The sequence below is a fragment of the Protopterus annectens genome, chromosome 15.part0 (genome assembly GCF_019279795.1).
Source record: "Protopterus annectens isolate FY-2018-M chromosome 15.part0, PAN1.0, whole genome shotgun sequence".
NCBI classification, from domain to species: domain Eukaryota; kingdom Metazoa; phylum Chordata; order Ceratodontiformes; family Protopteridae; genus Protopterus; species Protopterus annectens.
In genome coordinates this window covers 698,097,366-698,121,088 of record NC_056749.1, presented here as the reverse complement: position 1 = coordinate 698,121,088, position 23,723 = coordinate 698,097,366, and the positions used below count along the sequence as shown (strand labels likewise).

General features: G+C 41.2%; 1 protein-coding gene across 2 annotated transcripts in view; it reads right to left on the bottom strand.

The window, feature by feature from the left end:
* The window catches only part of JCAD (junctional cadherin 5 associated), a 566,987-nt gene that overhangs the window by 211,689 nt on the left and 331,575 nt on the right, over positions 1–23,723 (bottom strand). For both annotated transcript variants that reach the window (XM_044057552.1, XM_044057553.1), the window contains exon 4: positions 17,950–17,995. The gene's annotated coding sequence lies outside the window, so the exon portion shown is untranslated. The remainder of the gene's footprint in view (positions 1–17,949; positions 17,996–23,723) is intronic.

The window sequence follows — 23,723 nt, the reverse complement described above, 5'->3', positions numbered from 1 at the left end:
AGAGGATAACCCAAAGGTTATGAATACTGCAACATGGGAATAGAAGGACATTAGGGGGTTATGTGAAGGGATTTATTTAGTGCATGTGTAAGCCTTGTTTTTCAAAAGGGTTTGAAGAAAATGAAAAAAACTCAATATGGAAATATATGTTATATATTGAAGTTTCCTTGGTTAGTCTAAATTTAATCCAGACAGATGTCATCATTGTTCCTAAAACTCTGCCATCAAAATTGCAGTCAGTATTGCTTGTAACATGATTTTGTTTTTCCCTATGTTTTTTTCTTTTCAACTGGTTTTTAATGCAGTTCATCAGAAGAGCCACATTAATAAGTACAGGTGCATCAAACCATTTTCTACTTCTACCACAGACATTTTCCATCCTTACTGCGGTGGTGGTGCTGCGGTAACATTGTCGCCTCACAGTAAGATGTTGTCCTGTTCGATTCTCAGCTAGATTGTCTTCTGTGTGAAGACATGCATGAATGTGCATACCTTCGTTGAAGGTTGTGCATCAGGGCTGGCAACTCAGCACATAAAAATGTATTGCCAATCATTAGCGGACTGGAGTTCTGCTGTGGCGACCCCCTACCAGGAAAAGCTGAAAGACACAACAACAACTCATACAGAGAAAATTCTGACTGGATGTTTCATAATTATTATTGACAAATAACTTACAATATTATCTTCTACATTAATATCATAATAAAGATTATCTAATGTATGGAGCTGAACAAAGAACATCAGTATTAATATCACCATCATTGGTGTCAGATGTGAATATGTACTATTATTCAGCAATAACTCAGGGTGGATGCAGTAAGAATCAACACTGCCTAAACCATTGTAATGGTCTTTTAGGAATCTCTTTCTAGGTATAAAACTACAGTTTCACTTTGTATCCAATAGAAGGAATAGTTGTGTAAAATCTTACCATAACCATAGATGTCCTTTCCTTCCATGTTGCAGTATTCTTTTCATGTGGGATATTTTCTGCTCAACAAGACAGCATCTGGCCAGCATATAACAGCTTTTATCTACTGCATGTGCGTAAGATGTCGTATGCATGTACTGACAATATCAGCCATAAATGGACGTCTGAACTTACAATCCTCAGAACTTTCTTGACGCCATTCAGAATGCTTGATTCATACATCGGTCTGCTGCTTGATTCCATTGGTTAGTGCCATCTTTCAGATAAGCATCCTATTGGGGATTTGTTCCATTGCTACTGTCTTTTATAATTAGTTCATGTCATCCAGGAAAGGCAAGTGTAGGTGTAGAAGGCAGATTCCACACAAAGATTGCCATAACCTCCGTCTTTTCTGCAAGGCCCCAATCATGACCACCATTCCTGTTCTATTTGTCAGGCTTTTGTCCCTAAAACTTTGCATAGCTGACTTTCAGCTTTAAATCTCTACTTGGAGAATCAACATCTTAAACATCTGGGTAAAGACATTATAGAGGGTTCTTCAGCTGAGATGGTTTTGAAGAGAAAAGTTAGCAAGCCTAGGCCTAAATCCTCTTTGGCTGCACCTCTTGCATCAGATGTATCCCTTGAGGTCAGTGAAGATCCAATGTTGTGTTCATAGGTTGGGTCTGGTTCCTTTGTGGGTACCTCATTGGAAGCTGCTAAGGAATCCTACCTAGGCACATCCTCAGAAGCAGTACAGACATCCATTTTGAGCAAACAAAGGGGTCCGCGGCTCACTGTGCTTTAGGGCCCCAGGGACATTCTTTCCACTCCTGCTAGGTATCAGCCAAAGTCGATTCCAGATGTTATTCCTATGTCGGGTTCTTCCACTGCTCCTCATGCAGAAATCCATGTTAAGAAAAAACAAAAAACTATAGACACTCTCAGGCCCCTTCTACTCCACAGTCTGACTGGGATGGTTTCTCTCAGGGTTTAATTACGGCTCTGATGGCTTTGAAGCCTTTCTCTGCTATTCCGGTTACTTCTTTTACATCTTCACCAGTTCAAAGAGTTGGGGAACAGGTTCTCTCTGATGATGATGATGATGACTCTTTCTCTAATAAGGATTCCTCAGCATAGTCTACACAAATTACATCTCCTCTAGAATATGCATCTCCAGAAGAGGAATCTAATGGGGGGTTCCCCAATATAAGAGATTTCTTTTGGTGAAACTATTAACAAAATGATGGAATTCTTCAAATGGGAATGTTCACAAATGTCAGAAGAGCAAAAGAAATACAGTAGACTCCCTCTTATCCAGTCTTGCTGGAACCATACCTTAGGCTGGATAAACAAATGGCCGGTTAATCAGAAAATGCATACAAAATAGCATTTATAGGTTATAAATCAGCTAGAATAACAGGACTGGTGTTATTATGCAGTTTTCTGATGAATATGAAGCCTAAAACTGAAATGTAAACAAAAAAAAATTAATAAATAAGATACCGAGCCTGCCAGGCTGAAAGGCAAACAAACACTTTATTAACCAAAGATATAGGTAAGTGCTTTTGTAATTAACTTATCGCTTCATCAGACAAACTAGTGAAAAGACAACCCACACTGATATCCAATAACAGCCAATCAAGTATTAAAACCAGTTAAGCACCTTCTGAAAAACATTAGTACATAGTATATCAAAAATACAAAACTATCTAGAAAATACCCTAAAGAATACAATCTAAATAAAAAATGTATTTATTTATTTAGTATTTGTTAACCGGGAACCGGGAAAAAAAGATTAAGACATACTGAAAAATTTATAATAAGCATGAGTTAAAATCAGTAAACCATACATAAAAAGCTGATTAAAAAATCCTATTAAATGCATATAACAATATCCACACTAAATGCTTCAGAAACCACCAGGCTTAAATGGGGTTTTTACTTTAATGCCCTTTTTGAAGTGACACCCACTGAAGCATTTAGTGTGGATGTTGTCATATGCATTTAATAAGAATTTTTTTATGTATGGTTTACTGATTTTAACTCATGCTTATTATAAAATGTTCAGTATGTCTTAATTGTTTTTATTTATTTTTTATTTATTTTATTTATTTTACATTTGTTGACCGGGATAGTCCGACTGGATGCATGTCCATTTTCAGCGGAGGCCCGGAGAGAAAAGCTCCAAGGGTAAGCAGATACAGCATTACATAATACCAGCATTACATGTTACAAACAGACTATTTACAGTGATTACATAATTAAGCAAGTTAAACAGGTTCCACAGGTTAGAGTTAATCCTGAGCATAAATCAGGATTAAATAAAATTATACAGTAAGCTGGTTAACAGATTTTTACACATTCTAGAGAGAGTTAGCCAGGCGTGATACATTGACATAGCCAGTTAAGTGCCATATGTTGTCTGAGTCTAGTTTTAAATTAACCTAAGGTAGAAAGTAAGGTAATATCAGCTGGAAGAGAGTTTCAGGGTCTACTTACAGAGTTTGCAAAGAGAGAGTCACCGGCTGTGTTATTAATTTTGCTAGTCTGAATTAATAGTTTGTTAGAGGATTGAAGTGGTCCAGGATTGTTATAGGGAGTGATAATATTTTTAAGTGCAGGAGTATTGTCCGGATTATAGAGGATTTTATAGGCCATAATCAGTTGGTTATACTGGATTAGGCTGGGTAGTTCAAGCCACCCAAGCTGATTTAGATTGATGCAATGGTGTGTCCTAAAAGGCAGCCCAGTGGCAAACCTGGCAATGTGGTTGTAGCAAATTGAGAGTTTGTTAAGGACAGTCTTGTTTAAATTCGAGAGTAGAGGGGATGCATACAGAAGGGTTGAAAGAAGGTGAGAGAGAGCTATGCCAATTTTAGCTGGAGGGGTTAGGAAGGCTTTTATTCTGTAAAGTGACCCTAGTTTTTTATTGATGATTTTGATAGTTTGGTTAACATGTAGGTCAAATTTTAGATTATTATCTATGATGACACCTAATAGTTTTGTAGAGGGGTCAGGGGAGATTATTGTGCCCTCATTTGAATTTATGGTAAAGGTGAAAGTGGTAGACCTACGTGTTGGTGAAAATAACAGCATTTTAGTTTTTTGGGGATTTAGGATCAGACAACGTTCAGAATGCTAGTTTTCTATTGTATTAAAGGTGGTCTGGGTAGCTGACCATAAATCTGTTGGAGATGTGGCCGAGCAAATCAGAGTAGAGTCATTAGCATATTGGATACAGGTGACTTTTAGGAAGACAGTATAAAGGTCGTTAATGAAGATGGAGAACAGCAAGGGCCCTAGTATAGAGCCTTGTGGTACTCCCAGGGTGTTAGGTAGATGATTAGAGAGTTTGTTCTGCCAGAGGACAGCCTGCTGTCAACCATTCAGGTAGGATTGAAACCATTGAAGGGCTCTAGTATCTAGACAGAATGTTTGCAGGGTGTAGATTAAAAGTTGGTGATCAACCATATCGAATGCCTTGGATAGACCCAAGAAGAGGGCTGAGGATATATAATTATTGTTGCAATTATGGTTTATGGTGTTGGTAAAGGCTAGGAGGGCTGAAGTAGTGCTGTGATGAGAACGGAAGCCATGCTGAGTGTCTGCCATAAGGTGATTCTGGATTAGGTGGTGCATGAGTTGTCGATGAATACATTTTTCCATAATCTTTGCAAGTGGAGAGAGTATAGCTATTGGCCTATAATTGGAGAATTTAGTAGAGCTGCCTCCTTTGTGAAGTGGGATTACACAATTTAGATTGTATTCTTTAGATTATTTTCTAGATAGTTTTATATTTTTGATATACTATGTACTAATGTTTTTTAGAAGGTGCTTATCTGGTTTTAATACTTGATTGGCTGTTATTGGATATCAGTGTGGGTTGTCTTTTCACTAGTTTGTCTGATGAAGCGATAAGTTAATCACAAAAGCGCTTACCTATATCTTTGGTTAATAAAGTGTTTGTTTGTCTTTCAGCCTGGCAGGCTTGGCATCTTATTATTATTTTTTTTGTTTGCACTTGTTATAGTTACGGTGCCATTTTCTGTGCCTGTTTTTTGTTTGGTTTAAAACTCAGATGTCTCTCATTATTTAACCCAGAGGAGGCGGAAGTGTTGATCTTCTCTGTTGTCTTTTGCTAGGGCTATGGCAGAAATTTGATGGCTGCTTAAAAAAGAGGCTGTTGAAAGAGAGGCCAGATAAAAGGGAGTCTACTGTATTATGACCTTCTGCAAATTGAAGTGTGTTCACCTTCTGCTGTGCCTCCAGTCCTGCCAGCTTTCCTGGATGCTTTCACTTCTTCTTCTAAGACCCTTGACTGTCAGGCTCCTACCCAAAAGAGGCCAGACAAATTCTACAAGGTGCCTGATGATTGCAAGTTCCTGTATAAGTGTCCTTCAGCTGATCCAGCTGTTGTTTCCATAGCTTCTGACAGGTCTTCCCGGTTGTCTCCTTCTAAACTTCTTCCATCTGATAAGGAGAGCAAAATTCTGGAGAGACTTGGTAAAAAAAGGTTTACACTTCCTCCACTTTAGCAATCAGAGTGATTACCAGACTCCTATGTCTAGGTATTCCTTGGATTTACTTTCCCAGGCTTCGCAAGCTCTTGCTCAACTACCAGACTCTGAAATTAAAACTCAGGTTTGGTCTCTTTAGACAGCTTCTTCACAAGTAGCTTGACATTCCATTAAGTCCAGCTATGATGCTGTATCTGGTTCTGTACTTAGAAGACACTCCTGGTTGAGGCTTCAACCATTGCCAGAACAGATTAAAGCAAAATTGCTAGATGTTCCTTTGGATAAGTCAGCTCTTTTTGGTTCTACAGCAGCAGACTTATTTAAGTCTCTGCAAGAGAAGGGAAAGGGACTTCAAGATCTGAAGCACCTGTTCATTTCTCCTGTTCCTAGGTTCCCTAGGAATTTTCCTACTAAGACATCTTTTGTTCATCTACTGCCTCTGCTTCTGCTTCCAGGCCTAAAAACACTGTTAGGAGACCTTCACAACCTAAATCTACTGCTTCTGCTCCTTCCAATCAGCAGCCCTTAGAAGCCAGGCCCAGCTCTCTGTGACGACCAGCAGCCTGTTCCAAGTCTTACCCCTCTATCTCTTCATCTAGCTCTCTGTTTTCCAGCTTGGGCAAGGATCACTCAGGATTCCTGGCTTCTGTTTATTATTCAAACAAAAAGAAAATAGGACCAGCATACAAGGCACCTTAAAAATAAATTTATTGATTGAGGTTCTTGAAAAACAGACCGGTTTCGGCAAATATTTAACAAAGCCTTCTTCAGGAAACATTTGCTCTTTGGGACCCTGCAGCTGCCTCACTCACAGAGGTTGTACTATTTGGAGTTTTCTGTTTATTATCCAACAGCAATACTTCATGACTTGGGAAATTCTCCCTCTTTTCATGGGAATTCTGCAGCCCCCTTCAAGTCAACTAAATCTGTTTCCAGAGGTACTAACTCAGCTACTTTCTCAAGGCACAATCCAACACATGCCAATGGACTAGAGAGGCAGAGGATTTTATTCAAGAATGTTTCTGGTTCCCAGAAAGGATGGTCCTTGGAGACCAATCCTAGAACTTTTCCACTTAAACACTTTTCTAGAAGTGCCATCTTTCTGTATGCTGACTTTACAGACTCTGTTTCCTCTGATTTCCCCTCAGTCTTGCAAAGCCTCTCTAGACATCAAAGCTGCTTATCTACACATTCCCATCCATCTTCTGTACAGGAATGCTCCATAATGTCTTTAGCCAGATGTTTAAGAAGTTGATTCTCCAAGTAGAAGGAACAAGGGCATGACAAATAGAGTAAGAACGGTGGTTGTGATTGGCGCCTAGGCAGAAAAGACAAAGGTTGTGGCTATCTTTATGTGGAATCTGCCTTCCACACCTAAACTTACCTTTCCTGGATGACATGAACCAATTACAAAAAACAGTAGCAATAAAATAAATCTCCAAAAGGGCACTTATCTGAAAGTTGACAGCAACTAATGGAATCAGGCAGTACACCAATGTATGAGTCAAGCATTCCGAATGGCAGCAGAAAAGTTCTGGGGATTGTATGTGCAGATGTCCTTTTATGGCTGACATTGTCAGCACATACATGCAATGTCCAATGTACCTGAACTAGCTAAAAACTGTTGTATACTTGATGGACATCAGATCACTGGGTGGAGGACTTCCCACAGGTAAAGAATACTGCAACACTGAATAGAAGGCCATATATGCATTTGTCTAATGCACTGTAAAAAGTAACTTCTCAGATAAGTATTTTCAGTTGCAGCTCTGGAAATGTATTCTTTATGTTCACCAAAAAATGTTGCAGCTAAATTTGTATCTACATATTATATGCTATAATGAAAGTGGAGTAGCTTGCGAACTACAATAAACAGAGGGATGATACAGAGTCAGGCATTAATAGTTTCTGCCATACATTGAGCAGCTGTAAACACTCGATACTGTACAGATAATATATAAACCACTAAACAACAGGTGTACACCTAACTGGAACAATACAAATTAAAACTCAGACCACAGAACACTCAAACATCAGCGCAATCTACTAAATGGCTAACAACACAAATGCACAACACATTTATGTACCTTTATACTCTTTGTGCAAACTGCTTGGTTACTGCCAGTTATAGCAGTCATGGAGATGACCTCTCACCTTATGTGGTGTAGCATGAATGCTCATAAAACAAAATCAAATTAAATTAAAATAAAATGGCAAAAATATACATTACAAGTAACTGAAGTAGGTAACTCATCATGTATAAACCATATATAGGCATCTTTCCTTACAGCTGACGGGGTATAAGCAGCTGTGGGAAGCAGTGGCATGCCTGGTATTTTTGACTTCAGAAGTTTCATAAAAGTTTCCTAGGCAGTTGATTTGGTATGTGCAGCCTAATCACTAACCAATAACCAATAAGCACTAACCACTACAAATCCCACCTTTGCTACCTCTTTCTATAATGGATTGCGTGGCCAGACACAGGGTGAATTTAATATTCTGCATCCACTTATCTAAGTGTGTTTGAGGAAGGTTACAGAATTACTTTGTTAGTTATGCAGAGGAAGCCTCATCCAGGGAAGAAGAAGTCTTTAAGAAGAATCTTTATCACCCAGCTGGTTTTGTTATGGTAAAGGCTTACATCTCTTCTGCTGCTGCTTGTGGTATTACAGGTTTTGCCAATGTGTAAAAGGTCATGCAGGACTAGGCTGCTTAAGGCACTGGAGGCTAGCAAAGGTCACCCCGCAGGAGTCTACATAAGATTGAAAAAAAAACAGACTTTAAAAACATTCCACATAGCTTATGGAACTCAGTCTCTTTATTGTCTTTGTGAGGAAATGTTGATGTTTTTAAGTTGGATCACAAGTTTGGATAGATACGTACTGAAGGCAGCATTATATCCTATTAGAGGCACAGGATGACAACATCCATGGACACAGAAGATATAGCTTTTGTAAATAGATTGGCTACATAAAATGACAGTAGATACGTGGTGTCCAGAGCAAAATTCATTGTCTGCAAAAAGTGCCTAGATCCTTGATAACTGTGTTGATTTTAAGGAGGGTATAATATGAGTGGTAGGGCACCTGAATGCTCACATTTTCTAATGAGCACAATGCTACAATTTTTAATAAACCATGGTCATTGAATCAAAGGTTTGTACACCTGGATGATCTGGGTGCCTTCTGGAGAGTTAATGATAGCTTTGCGATTGCATTCTTCTGCAAGCTTGTTCAGCAAAGAACCTCTGACATCAGGTTTGATATCGGAGAAATAGATACTAATTATAGGTGCCATAGTACCAAAACTTGGGGGATTTTAGTTTGATTAATATATCAATAATGACTAAGTGCAATGGTATCAAAAGCCTTTGCCAAGTCAAAGTACATGCTGTGCACCAATCTGCCCCTGGCTAATGACTCAGTGATTCTTTCAAAGAACTCCAGGAACCACAAACCAGGAATCACAAAAAGTGAGTGAAGCAAATCCAAGACAGCAGCAATAATGAAGTAAATAAGTTTTATGTTAACGCTTTTGTCTTCCTTTTACAGACTTCTTCAGAATAATTTAAAACACTCTGATGTCACCATATAAATACAAAACACCATGTCATAATTGGTTAACACACAAAAACCCCACCCCTGCTATAATATATTTTAAAACAGTATTAACCATTGCCCTAAAATCAATAAAAACAATGAAGTTTGCATATAAATATATAATTACCCTGACCATTATATTAAATACAAAGATCTAAGTTTTAAAAAGGGAGAAAGTATTATTTTGTCATTCAGTCCAGGAAAAATTGTAGAATTCAACTTAACCTGCCATTTCATCTCAATAAATTCCAAATATTCGTCAGTTGGGCCCTCTCTTTGGCCCACGTCTACATGGTCTATGACAGAGAATTTAAAGGAGTGGTCAGGAAATGAAATTCTTGAATCTGCCTACATAAGGCACTGTTAACATTTTTATTGGCTATGTCATAACAATGTTGGTAATCTCTCTGCTTGATGGCCCTCTTGGTTTTCCAAACATAAAACCCATCACAGGCCTGGCACAGCCCAAGATATACCAACCTCTAGAGTAACAATAATATTTTTGGTGAAAACATCACCAGTAAAAAAGTAAATACCAATATCCCAGAAGGGGTTAGTAATAGCCATAGACAGAGGGGAGAGAGAGAGAGTGTGTGAGAGAAAGAAAGAGAGAGAGAGAGAAAACTAGGGGGCTGGATGGAGGGAAACCAGGACTGCAACAGTGAATACACTCAAACATCTACATTTATGGTAAGTGTACGCAACTGTACTATGTTCTTCATGTTTCACTGTTACAGTCATCACACTTGGGTGGATTCCCAAAGCTAAAGAAGGGTGGAGGCAGTCAAGAAGAGTTAGGGCTGGCTAGTATGCCTTGCAAGACTGCTGTAGCAAATCCTGCCCTGGATTTGGAAAAGATAGGCAGGTGGTAATGCTTGGTGAAGGTGTGTACAGAACTCCAGGTAGCAGCCTCCAGGATGTCCCTGGTAGAGACTCCCCAGAGAAATGCTGTAGAGGTAGAGGTTGCCCTACTGGAATCTGTTCTGACCCCCTGAGGGGTTGGTTTCCCATGGTGCTTGTAGCAGAAATGGATGCAGTGTGCTATCCATTTGGAAATAGTTTGTTTTGAAATGGCCTTGCCCTCTGCCCTGTTGCAAAGCTGACTAGTAGCTGGTCAGATTTTCTGAAAGGCTTAGTCCTATCAAGGTAGTACCTGAGCTGTCTGTGCATGTCCAAGGACTGCATGATCCATTCCCCTTTATTTTGAGGATTAGGGAAGAAGGTTGGCAAATGGATGGATTGATTGAGAGCCACACTGGACACAACTTTAGGCATAAGGGAAGGGTTAGTCCTGAGGGAAACCCTGTCAGCATGGAAAATAATGAAGGGTTCCACAGCCATCAGTGCTTGTAGCTCAGACACTCTTCTAGCTGAAGTGATGGCTAGAAGCAAGGCTGTTTTCCAAGAGAGGAATTTTAACTCTGCTGATGCTGCAGGTTCAAAGGGGGGAAGCATGAGTTTTCCAGTACAAAGTTAAGGTCCCAAGCAGGTGTGAGTGCTCTCCTTGGTGGCCTTAAGTTATTTGCCCCTCTCAGGAACTGTTTGATAAGAGGGAGCGAGAAGAGATGTGGCTCAATGTTGTAATGAGCAGAAATGGCTAAGGCATGCATCTTAATGGAGGAGAAGGAGAGGCTTCTGTGGAGTAGATCTGCTAAGTAATCAGGATAAGAGGCAGACAGGGCAGTGTTGTCTCCTCTCCTTTAGATTGAATCCATTAGCAGAACCTTTTCCACTTATGAGCATAGGATTTTCTTGTACTGGGTCTTCTGGCTTCAAGAATGATGTCCTGCACCTGTTTGCTTTAGGTTGCTGGGGTAGAATTCAGGGAATAAGCCAGGCTGCAAGATTTAGGGCTTGCAGTTGTGGATACAGAATCTGTCCCTCCTGCTGAGAGAGGAGGGTTGGATTCTGGTGTAGGTGCCAGGGTGGCACCGATGTCAGGCTGCACAGGAGTGGGTACCAGTGCTGGCATGGCCAGTCCAGGGCAATCAGAATTGTCCTTGGTCTGTCCTGTTTTATCTTGAGTAATACTCTTGAAAGGAGGGGCAGAGGGGGAAAGGCATAGATTGAGAGATTTACCCACTGAAAAGATAGGGCATCCACTTTCCAGGCCCTACTGTGAGGATTACTGGTGCAGAATTTGCTGAGCTGGTGGTTGTAGGGGGAGGAAAAGAGATACACCTCTGGGGTCCCCTATTTCTGGATCAGTAGGTTGAAGGTGCTGTGCTCCAATTGCCACTCATGTGGGTCTAGGAGATGTCTGCTTAAGTCGTCCACCAGTAAGTTTTGTTTGCCTGGCAGGAATTGAGCTTGCAGATGGACTTGAATGTCCAAGGCCGTGTTCCACAGGGCCATGGCTAACCTGCAGAGTGGGTAGTAATGAGTTTCCCCCTGCTTGTTGATGTACCACATAACTGTGGTGTTGTCTGTTTTTATTAGCAGTTGTCCTGGAAAGATTAAGGATCTGAAAGCTGTCAGGGCATTCTGTACAGCTAGCATCTCTTTTTAGTTGATGTGTAGATGAATCTGACTTGGGCTCCAGTGGCCTTGAATACATATTCCATCCATGTGTGCCCCCCAGGTATAGTCTGATGCATCTGTGGTTAGGGTCTGGGTGGTTTGAGGTTGAGTAAATGGCAGTCCCTTATTGTGGTTGCATGCTTCTGCCCACCAGAGGAACTCTGTCCTAAAGGGTATGATAGGAATGACTATTTCCAGGTCCTGCGAATGTTGGCACCAAAGACTTTTTAAGTACCATTGGAGTTTCCTCATATGCAGTCTTGCATATGGAATCAGCAGTCTACATGAGGCCATGAACCCTAGGGCTTGTAGTATTTTTCTTGCAGATAGCTGGGTTCTGGTGGCCATTTGTTTGAAGTAGTCTATCAGATATACTTGTTTTTCTGAGTGAGGAATGCCATCTGGGAAGTTGTGTCCAAGCTTGCTCCCAGGAATACAATCTTTTGATTGCATACCAGATTTTATTTCTTTTCATTGATGGTGTACCCCAAGGAAGTGAGAAGGTTTTTTACAAATGGCAGGTGCTGCAGCAGCAATTCCTGACTGTCTGCCTGAATCAGGCAGTCGTCCAAGTATGGGTAAATTTGGATATTTTTCTGCCTGCAGTATGCAATGGCTGGAGCCAGGTATTTTGTGAATTCTCTGAGTGCAGTAGATAAGCCAAAGGGAAGTGCAGAGAACTGATAATGCATAGACCCTGCCCTGAAACGTAGATACTTCCTGCATGATTCTTTTATGGGGATATGCAGATAGGCTTCTTTTAAGTCTAGGGTGACTAACCAGGCATCCTTGGCTAGAATAGGAAGAAGCTGTTGCAGGGTAAGCATTTTGAATTTTGATACCACCAGGAAGGTGTTGAGAATGGAAAGATCCAGGATTGGGTACCAAGAGCCCTCTTTCCTAGGTATCAGGAAGAGTCTGGAGTAGAATCCTTGACCCCTCTGTTCTACTGGAACCGGCTGAAAAGCTCTGATATTAAGCAGGAAAAGTACTTGGTTTTGAGCCTCTACCCATTGATTTGGAGGAAGGTCTGGAAACCCGCTTGGGATTGGTAGTGAATGGAAATAAAATTTGTACCCCTGGGATACAATGTTGAGTACCCACCGGTCCTGAGTGATGGACATCCAGTTTTTTGCATGAAGGGCAAGTTTTCCTCCTAAGGGCACAAGCAATTAGACAGGGCTGGGGAGTGGAGTAAAGAAGTCATTGTGAGCTTTTTCTGTAAGGAGGTGGCTTACCACTCCCTTCTTTAGGGTGGGGGCACTCCATTGCTTAGATCTTTGCATACCCTGAGACTGAAGTCTGGGTGGTCTGTTTCTCCGGGGTCTTGTTTGAGAAGACCTGGAAGGGGCTGGAAAGGACGAGTGTTTGGAAGGGCAATGCCTATTGAATCTAGGGGGTTGTACTTGTAAGAATTCTTTACCAGTCTGCATAGACAACTTTTTCTTACATCTTTTTAAGAACCTCTTCTGCTTTGGTGCCAAACAAACAGTCCTTATTCAAAGGAGCGTCTAGTAACTTTGATTTGACATGGTCTGGCAAGGTCTGCTCCTTCAGCCAAGCATGTCTTCTCAGTACAGAGCCAGTAACAACTGCCCGGCAAGATGCTTCTAGGGCGTCAAAGCCACACTTCAAAGTAGGCTTGCTGACTTGACTTGCAGAGTGCATAAGCTCCTGCAATTCTTTATTTTCTGCACAGTCTGAAAAGGTTTCCACTTTTTGTTTAATAAGTTCCACAATATGTTGCTCGTACTTCAGCATGTGAAATTGATAATTCAATGCCCTAATAACAAGAGTTGCAGAGGTATATACCTTCTTACTCCATCTGTCCAAAGCTCGGGAATTCCTGTTCGAAGGGGTGGGATTCTTGGCTGTAGTAGCCTTGATATCTTTAGGCCCCTGGGAAATTATCTCTGAGTCAGCAGTAGGATTTTTGAAAAGAAATTTGTGAGTGTCAGGTACTCTGTAGTACCTGTCTGGTTTCCTAGGGGCAGGAGGTAAAGTGTCAGGAGTAAGATTGGATTCCATAAAAACATCATCCACAACATCCAGGACAGGGGGTACTGCTAAGGGCCTGTGTTTAGGCAGCTCTAGAAATTCTCTGAGTCTATTTTTGGACTAAGGATAGTCTTGGCATTCCCAGTGGAAATGCTCTCGTAAGGTATGCAAGGTTTCACCAAAAGAAAAATCCTCTGGAGGGGAGGCAGAGGGAATGGATTCCTCTGTATCTGAATCATCATAAGCAGATAAGGGCATGTCTTTATAATCAGAAATTTCAGTCTCATCGGACTCCTGTTCTGTAGAAGCTGAAGGGGACTGGACTCTTTGTCTCTTAGCAGGGAAAGGCTGACTTCCCGTAATCAGAGTAATAGGTCTTCAGCCATTCTAAGCATTTTTTTTGTGGCATGGGAGCAGGTGCGTGTGCTTTGATCATCGGTTTTCTAGGCATAGTGCATACTCTGGGCCTAAGAAACTTGGTAGTTTTGGTTAAAAAAGAAGTTGTTGGTTTGAGTCACACATTGGTTGAGCGAATAACTGCCTCAGAAGCCGGTGCCTGTTCAGCGGCTCTGGACCCATCCAAGGTAGAGACATCCGCTGGTTCCATAGTCAATGAAGAGTCTCGCAGCATACTGGACTCCAAATGGGTCTCAGTAGAGGCCTGCAAATCCATTGAAGTGGGCATCAGGGGCTGCGAAAGCACCTCACTGAGTATAGGTGGACTGGAGATTAGCTTAACGGAAGTATCGTTGGCAGTTTTGGACCTATGCGGTCTGTCTCTGTCTTTATCTTTACGGTTTTTTGGAATATCGGTAGTCGGATGGCTTACCAAAGCCATTTCAGAATACGGAGATGGAGCAAAAGAATTTAGTGACAAAGAGAGTCTGACAATGAATGGTGCAGGTGTTAAATAAGGCACAAAACCAACAGCGAGGGACGTCATGGTATGGGCCTAAACAGGTGACGCAGTAAGAATGAAAATCTCTGTGAGGTATTTGCTTTCCACAGGCAAGACAATTGATAACTTTTTCTGACATCAGTTAGAGCAAGAAAAAAGGGTCCCCAATGGGGTACTTAGCTTTAGAAGACTTCAGGATTATTAAATTTGTAAACAAAAATGTAGGTAGCAGCCGACCGGCACTTGCAAACTGCTTCTGCTTCGGGCTCCTCGGCAAGAAAGACTGATGTAATGGTGTTGGCTGCCTGTTTTTATACCCTTAACGACCTGACGTCAGTCCTGGAGTGACAGCATCAGATGCAGAAATACTAAGTCTCTGATATTTGAGCCGACTGAGGGCTACCTGCAGGCAGATAACCCAAGTGTGATGACTGCAGCAGTGAAACATGAAGAACATCCATAGAGCATAAATGGGGATATATTTGTAAGAACCAAGTAGAGTAAATTGCACTACCAGGTCTGGAGAGTTTGCATTAATAAAATCTAGGAAGTATTATGCAAATTTATTTATAGCAGTATAAGTTTTTCAATTTATGGCAGTATAGTTGAAATTCCCAGGAATGACAGTATTTGGACTGACAATGAGAAACTCTAGATTTTTTTAGATATACCTTGTGGGTTGTAGGTATTGCAGAGAGGGTTGTGTAGTTGGCTTAGGACATGATAAGAGATCTTGTTGATAATTACTAAGATGTGGAGGAATTTGAGCTTATTATCTTGCTGAATAAGTCTTGACATGATTTAGTTTCATAGGAATATGAGCATACAAACACCTGAAACAGACACACTCTCAGAAGAGGGTCCAAACAAATGTGAGGCATTGAATTCTATTAAGGAGGGTAAGTTACCTATGCACTGGAACAATGTTTCAGTGATGATGCCAATGTCAATATTTTCCAGGGGTGGGAGAGCTTCTAAAGAGGGCAAATGCTTAATGGGATTTCCTGCACTGAGCAATGCTACATTTACAGTATCATGATTTGGTTTGGGTAAGTGAGTAGGTGGAGAAGATTTACATTGCCTAAAAAGGCACTATGAGGGCAGAGAATATTTTGCCCAGTATGCAACAGTCCTGAGGAGGGTGGTGCAAGCCAGCCCTCTCAAAGCAGGTAGCACTGGCAACCATCTCCTTCCTAGCTGTCACACTTTGGGCCTGAATTGTTGAAGCCAATCATCTTTTGTTTATATTGCAGTATCATTCTTGGTGAAGGTAGGATGCTGCTGAAGAGATTAATATACTTATATACTACCCATAGCTCTGTCATGTCAGTCTACATATAATCCACCAATGTGTGCCTCAAATCAGTCCTACCCATATGTAAATAATTATGCCATATGTATACATGAGGTGCAGGTACTTCAGTGATCCAGTAATCTGCTAAATCCTTGCACCTAGGAAATAATTCACTGTCATGCTTTCTTTCTTTTTTAGCCAGGTGAGTGGTGCATCTGTATTTCTCACTATGGAACCACCTAGAACTAGGGCATTTTCATGTGTTGTGGCATGCTATAGTAGCTTAAGGGATTCAGCCAGTCAGCTAGTGACCTTCTTTGCAGTCTTAGTCTTGAATGGTACTATATATGCAGTTGATGGGTATCTGTGTGCCACTGAGGAATTTATGTCAGACCTTGGCATCAGAAGCCTTTGAGGCTTAGGGAAGAAATTCTTAAATAACTTAGTGTAAGAATGTTTACTGTTTCATGTGTGACATGTTATTGTGAGATAGGAAGGTGTCTGACCACTGGTGGTTGCTGGCAATATGTTTTGATAAGAGGCTAGGCTCCAGAGTTAGTAAGTATTTAATGCTCTCACATATAGATTCAGTGTATGGTAGGAGTAAGTGGTCACCAGTAAGTATGAAGCAGGCTAGGAACTGCCTCAGAGTGCCTACTGTCAGTAGATGATGAAAGGTCAGACTGTGGGCTTGTGGTCTCCAGTATATGGTATACCATGCTGAGCTAGTATATAGCAAGTGAGACAGAGAAGTATATCTTCTGTAGGCGTTATAGCCTACCTAATGTATAAATAAGGGAGGATTTTTATGAGGTTTATCTATGTATCTAGGCAAGAGCATACACAATATGCTAATAAGTACACTCTTATTTTATGAGTTTAACCCTGCACCTAGCAGTGGGGACATTAACAGGGGTTTATTTTTGCCACAGATTTCTTGTAGCAAGGTCTCCCTGTGGAGAAGACTAATGCTACACTATGAAAATGGGGAGCAAGAGAAGCTTTGTGCTTTTAGGCATTTCTCCAACCAGGCAGAGGTGGAGATAGGTATTCTGGCACCCAAGGCCACCCCTCCCGCAGTCTGGCACCCCCAAACTTTCAAAGCAAATAAAAAAACATTGTTAACACGTAGTTGCTAGAGTTTCAGGTTTCTATCTCAATGCCTGCCACATATGGAGTATTAAAGTTCTGAATGCAAATGCTGGCATTCAATTCCAGTAATGCATTGAAGAGCACCACCTTACACTCTGTGCCTGGGGCAGTTGCCTCCTTTGATTCACTCTAGCTACACTACTTCAGCTAGCTAAATAGTGACATTGCAACTTGGTGCCATATGTCCCTTGGCTGTGATGAAGATGAAAGAACCAATGTGGAGACCAAAACCAAATACAGGTTTAAGGAACAAACAGTCTGTAACAAAAACATCAAAAACAAGTACTTGTAACTACGGAGTGCACTTTGTCCTACCACTGTGCATTCTGCAGCTCAGATCATTTCAGTCAAATCAGATATAACTGCAGGCAAAACACAGCTATATAATGCTAAACAAAAAAATAATATGCAATTAGAAAGCCACTTGTTTTAATACTGACATGATTAGACATCAGAATACCTGCAATTTACCTTCCATCCTAATATAAACAAGGTCTAATGTTCCAAATAAAACAGAGAAAAGAAAATGGCACACTGACCAGTAACACAATCAGCAGGATAGCAATGTAGCAGGCATACATGGTAGATGACTTCAAAAAAATGTGTTTACCTGTTCTTGTATGGACTTGTTGTAGTTCAAATCCGGTAAACCATGTCATAGTCAGTAACAAAAATAACACTATTACACAGCTCAACAGCAGCCCAACAAAATTAAGCATAAAAGCATGCAACACAGCAATCTAAATCTACAGAAAAAGTTAACAGCTATTTGCTCAGTCAAAAAAATATTAAAAAAGTGGTTTGGTGGCAGGAAAAATGAGACATGTTAATGGAAGAAATTTAGAAATGCACAACCAATGAGACAGCAAAATGGCAGCTGACCTGTGAACACTGTGTCAGTGTGGCTCCAATGAAAACAGCAGGGACACAACATTTAAACCGGAGCAAACACAGCCATCTAAACTCCAAAATGCTTTCAAAGGGTAGCTTAACCATCTGCTAACCAGTAAGCTTCAAAAATGGGGGGGAAATAAATAAATAAACATGTAGAAACTTACCTGCGAAGTAAGTACGACTTTCCTGATACAACTGCGGTACAACGGGCTACAAAGAAGAGAAATCATAAATTACCAAAAGGAAATACAAGACGGCAAATGAAACAGAAACCATGGACATACAAATATCTAAATCTAAATTTTCAGCAATAACCACTCCATAAAAAGAAATTATTTCTAAACGACCAAGAACTAACAGACAACTGGAAAGCTAAAAGGGTGCAACAAACTGAAAATGGACCATTTTCCAGATTTGGAAGGCTTCAAAATGGCACTACAACCATTACAAGCAGCGATTCAACAATTATCCGACCAACTTCAGACTTTTGGAAACACAATGAACCAAATAGTGGACAGACTAGAAAAACAGAAGCTAAACCACTAGACAATGTGATAAAAATCAAACAGATACAAGAAACATCACAATCCAACACTAAAACTATTACAGAACTACAACAAAAAAATCCTACACCTGGAAGCAAGAAGTAGAAGAAATAACATTTTGATATGAGGGATACCTAAAAAGTATAAACAATCAAAACTAACTGAAGTTTTACACCACATTATTTTCTGTCTCCTAGATAACCAGGCAGAATCTAACCAGATTACTATTGAGACAGCACACTGTGCAATTAGAGCAGCATAGACTCAGGATAAACCAAGATGAGTATACATGAGAGTCTTAAATTACCAAGATACTTCTAAAATGTTAACAGCTGCTAAAAAGAAAAAATATTAACAAGGAACAGGAATAAAATTACTTTTGCTCGGGATTTCCCATATCAAATTAAACAAGATTGACAGAAACTATCACCATTTTGTGCATTTTTGACTGCAAAATAGGTTCATAGGTTCATAGGTTGGTACTAGGCTATCAGCACTAGGGCCTATACAAGCCTAGCCATAACAATTCCCTGGCTATTTCTTCCCACACTATTTACTTCCCTGGACCCCTGTCTAACAGGGCAACTGACATGATCCCCGGGGTGAATTTCCTTTCTCCCATCCAATCATCAAGGTTCCTTTTGAAGAGGGCCAGAGAGGCACTCTGCTTGACATGTATGGGCAATCTATTCCAGAGTCTGGGGAGTCTCTGGGTCAGGAACCTATCCCTCCAGCATGTTTTGTTTATTGTGATGACAAGGTTTAGATCCCTGGAGCGTGTGGCTCTGAGTGATTGGGATTTCTTTAAGTGTAGCATGTCCAACAGCTCTGGGTTTGACATGGCCTTGTATGTTAAGCAGAGATCGCCTCTGAGTAGACGATATGTGACAGAGTATAGCTGGAGTTTTTTAAGATGGTCAGCATAGGGCATCTGCTTTAGGCCTGTGATTCTTTTAGTGAGGTATTTCTGCGGCCTTTCCAGTTGTTGCAGATGTCTTGAGAGGTACATACCAAACAGGGCGTTGTATTCTATAATGGGTATAATGAGGGATGAGTACAGTGGGACAATGACCTGCTTTTTTCTGGATGAAAAGCCCTTAGTGATGAGGTGTGCCACATAGAAGGATTTCCTGACTGTTGTGGCGATGTGGTTATCGAAGGCAAGACCACTGTCCACCTGTGTCCCTAAGTCTCTTATCACACTTTCGGTGTTTAGTGTACTGCCACCTATATGGTAATTCACGGATACATGTTTTTTCCCAAAGGGGATAGCTATACATTTCTTGGCATTGAGCTTGAGCCCATGGCTCTGGCACCAAGCATCTGTTTCTGTAAGGCCCTTTTGTAGAGTATCCACATCATTTGGGGATTCAATAATGGCTCCTAGTTTGCAGTCATCTGAACTTTGTTAGCCAGAGTCCCTTAGTGTTGGCCTGTACTTCAGAGAAGTAGATGCCAAACAAGAGCGGTCCCAAGACTGAACCCTGAGGTACTCCACTTGTCACTTGTCTGGAGCTGGATTTGGAGTCGGCTACTTTTACAGTGTGGGTTCTTTCAGTAAGCCAGTTAGCAACCCATTCGGTGACGTAGGGATTAATGCCCAGTTTAGTAAGTTTATCTATGATTCCAGAGTGGGGGATGGTGTCAAAGGCCTTGGCAAGGTCTAGATAGGCTGTGTGGACCACCTTACCCTTGTCCATGGCTCTGGAGACTGATTCAAAGTCAATCAGATTCAGGAGACAAGATCGGCCCTTCACGAACCCAAACTGGGTGGGGTCCAGTGTTTGAAGGTTGCCAATGTCTTTGTTTATAAGTTCTATGATAATACGCTCCATGGCCTTGCAGATAAGGCTTGTCAGACTGATGGGATGGTAGTTTCCGGGATCCAAGGTGGATCCCCCCTTGTGGAGTGGGATAACTGTAGCTGTGCGCCACTCAGTGGGCACGAATCCTGAGGTGAGGCTATGATTAAACATGACACTTAGGTGAGGTGCCAGTTCATTTTGTAGTTCATGTAGTACACAGCCCAGGATGTCATCTGGTCCCATGGATGCTGTATTCTTAGCTTTGGAGAGTGCGTTTTTTACCTGTGTGGCCACTATTACCGGAATTTGTCAATCTTCCGGTATTGAGATGGGCCATTTAGGGGGTGAGAGAGGGGTGAAGTTGGCACTGAATCGATCTGCCAGGATATTGGCAATATCCTTGGGATCAGTATATTTAATGCCATTCTGTTTTAGCTCAGAGCAGATCTGAGCATTGCCATTTAGATTCTTGACATAGTTATAGAATGCCTTGTGGTTGTCTTTGGAATCTTTGGCAATTTTATTTTCGTAACTAGCTTTGGAGGATTTTATGAGGGATCTCAGTTTCTTACTGAGGCTTGTAAAGGAGATTTTTGCATCCTGGGATTTTCCTCTTTTCTGCAACAGTTTCTTCCTTTTGTTGTAAAGTTTGTTTATGGCAGGGGACCACCAGATTGGCTTGCTTTTTTTGGATGAGAGCACCTTGGTTCTATTTGGGATGGCACGATTCATGCATGAGTGGATGTGCTCGTACAGTGCCTTAGTGTAGGATTCAGCAGTTGAACTTTCAGTTCCCGTCTACATGGGTGTCATGAAGTTTGTCACTTCTGACTTCAGTAGTATGAAGTTAGCTTTGGAGAAGTTTTTTATGGAGGTTTCCTTACTGGGGAGTGGGGGTGGGATCTGGATATTAAGGGTGATTAGCTTATGGTCAGACCTGACTAATGAGGGGGTGACTATAGGTGTGGAGCATCGATTTCCCATGTTGGTAATGGCCAGGTCTAGAATATTGGACCCCCTGGTGGACTATGGATTAGTTGATCCAGGGCGTTGGAATTTATGAATTCCAAGAATCGTTGGGCAAAGGTGTTGGTACAGGAGTAGTTTTCCCAGTTAATGGCAGGGTAGTTAAAATCACCCAGTATTAGGGTGTTTGGTTCTATCTTAATATTTTCCAGTATGTTTAGAAAGGTGTAGTGAGAATCTTGGGGTATGGTGGGGGATCTGTAGCAAGCTACAATTTGGATTGCAGTCTTGCCTAGTGTTAGTTGCACCTGGAGAATTTCAGATGCATTGTGTTGGGCAACTAGCCTGGTGGTGTGAATATCCTTGGTGAATATTGACACTCCTCCACCTTTAGTGTTTCAGTCCTGGTTTGGTGGCCGAAAAGTGTGGTAAGAGTTGTAGCCTGGTATTGCAGGGGTGCTCTCTGGAGCCTTGAACCAGGTCTCAGTTACTGCACAGATATCGATGTTCTCCATTTTTAGGAGTGCCTCGAGAGAGTGCATTTTGAGGTTTAGACTTCTAGCACTGAGAAGCATTACCTTCAGATTTTGCATGCTTGTACCTGTTACGGTGGTGGTGGTGTTGTCCTTTGAACTTTGCCTAAAAAAGGCACTATAGGGGTTTCAAGAGCCTTAGCCAGTAACCTGAATCCCAGGGGCGACAAGTGCAGACCATCTCTGGCAAAGCATCGTGGTCTGTCAATCATGTCATCCCAGGCAGACAGATACTGGATCCCCTTTGAATGACACCAGAAGCTTAGCCAATTGTTGAAGTCAATCATTTTGTCCTTATATTGTGGTATCATTCTGGGCGAAGGCAGGATGCTACTCAGGGCTAGGGTCATACCTGCCTGGGCCACATGATCTGAGAGCTCTTCCATGTCTCTTTTCATGTAGTCCAGGGAGGTACGTCTCAAGTCATTCACTCCAACATGGACAATGACAGAGTCATATTTGTACTTGTTGTGGAGTGACTTGAGTGCATGCGTTATGTGGCGGATCCTGGCACCCGACAGGCAGCTGACTGTAATTTTCTCCTTGTTCAACCTAGTGAGAGGGACATCAGTGTGCCAGACTATAGAGTCACCTATGACTAAAGTGTTAGGTACATTGTCTTGCCTTAGGGGCTGTTGCTGGGTGGCACACTGGTGTTGTGAACTATGTGACACTTTGGTTGTGATTGGTGTTTGTTTGCATTTCAGCTTCAGAGGTCCTTGTTGCTTGGGCAGGTTACAGTTAAGGGCCTCTGCATATGTGGATTTAGTGTTGCTATGTGTGGGTGTTGGTGGTGTGGGTTTAGAAGGGCTATGTGTTGCTTGAGGTCTAGTGTGGGTGTTAACCTTCTCCTCTTGACTGTCTAGCACAATCTTGGGTGGAGAGAGCTTTGCTTCCATTTTGTCTATGTAAGTGCATCTCTCACAGGTTGTAGTGTTGGGTGGTAGGAGGAGAGGGTTGTCTGTGTACATGAGGCAATTTCTGCATTGCCCCAGTATGCCCAGATTCACCAGGTGGACAGGAGAAATCACCGGAAGCTGACCCTTGGACATGCCTGGTTTGGTGCTTTTTTTTTTTTTTTGTAAAGTACAGGAGCTGTTTTCCCTTACCTTAGCAAGGTACTTTGCAATTATAGGCTGTTTAGTGCCTACTATTTTCTCCTTATTAACAAGGAGAGTTGAGTGCTTGTATCAGTTTAAGGCTTCCTAGTGCTTTCCAGCAGGTATTAGAGAAAGTGCTAGTCACAGGGATGCTTAAAGGTAAGATGAAAAAAATGCACACTGCAGTGTGCACTAGAGAAGTTAGATGTGAAAGTAGGTAACTTAAGTTTTATCTGTTTAAAATGTTAAGGTTTAGTGGAGAGTTACTATTTTTAAAACAGCAAGATGGATTGAAAGGGGTTGTCACTTTTGTATTCTGGTACTATGGAATACAGTAGGATGGCCAATAAATTTAAATTGTTGAAGGGGAGGGATTTCAAAAATGATGATTTTGTGATTACTCACACAAGCCAGTGAAAGTAGAGAGGAAATGAGATATATGGTCAGATTAACATAAGAGGCAGACAACTAGAAAGACAGTGGTATTTAACAAGACAACTGTGACTGGGTGGGAGAGTGAGGAAAAATTCTGCCTGACTCAGAAGAGAGAGAGCTGTGGTCTCTTTTGAAGTTTTAATATGCTGTTAAAGCAGAATGCAAGTAAAACACAAGGTAAAGAAAACAAACCACAGTATTCAAAATATAGAAAGGCAATAAATTAATACAAAATACAAAAAATAAGAACAAACTAACCTTTCCTTCACAGCAAAGTGTAGCAGAGTCTGGATGAGCCTTTCTGGTAAAGCTCTGAAATGTTTTATTTTACCCCTTAAATAGAAGGTTTAGTTCCTAGCTCCACCCCCTCAGTTAACAAATGATTAACCTTAAGTGACCTCTTCTATCTTATGAATGAGTTCTTAATTGATCAGTTCTAATTTCTGCCTGACTCAGAAGAGAGAGAGCTGTGGTCTCTTTTGAAGTTTTAATATGCTGTTAAAGCAGAATGCAAGTAAAACACATGGTAAAGAAAACAAACCACAGTATTCAAA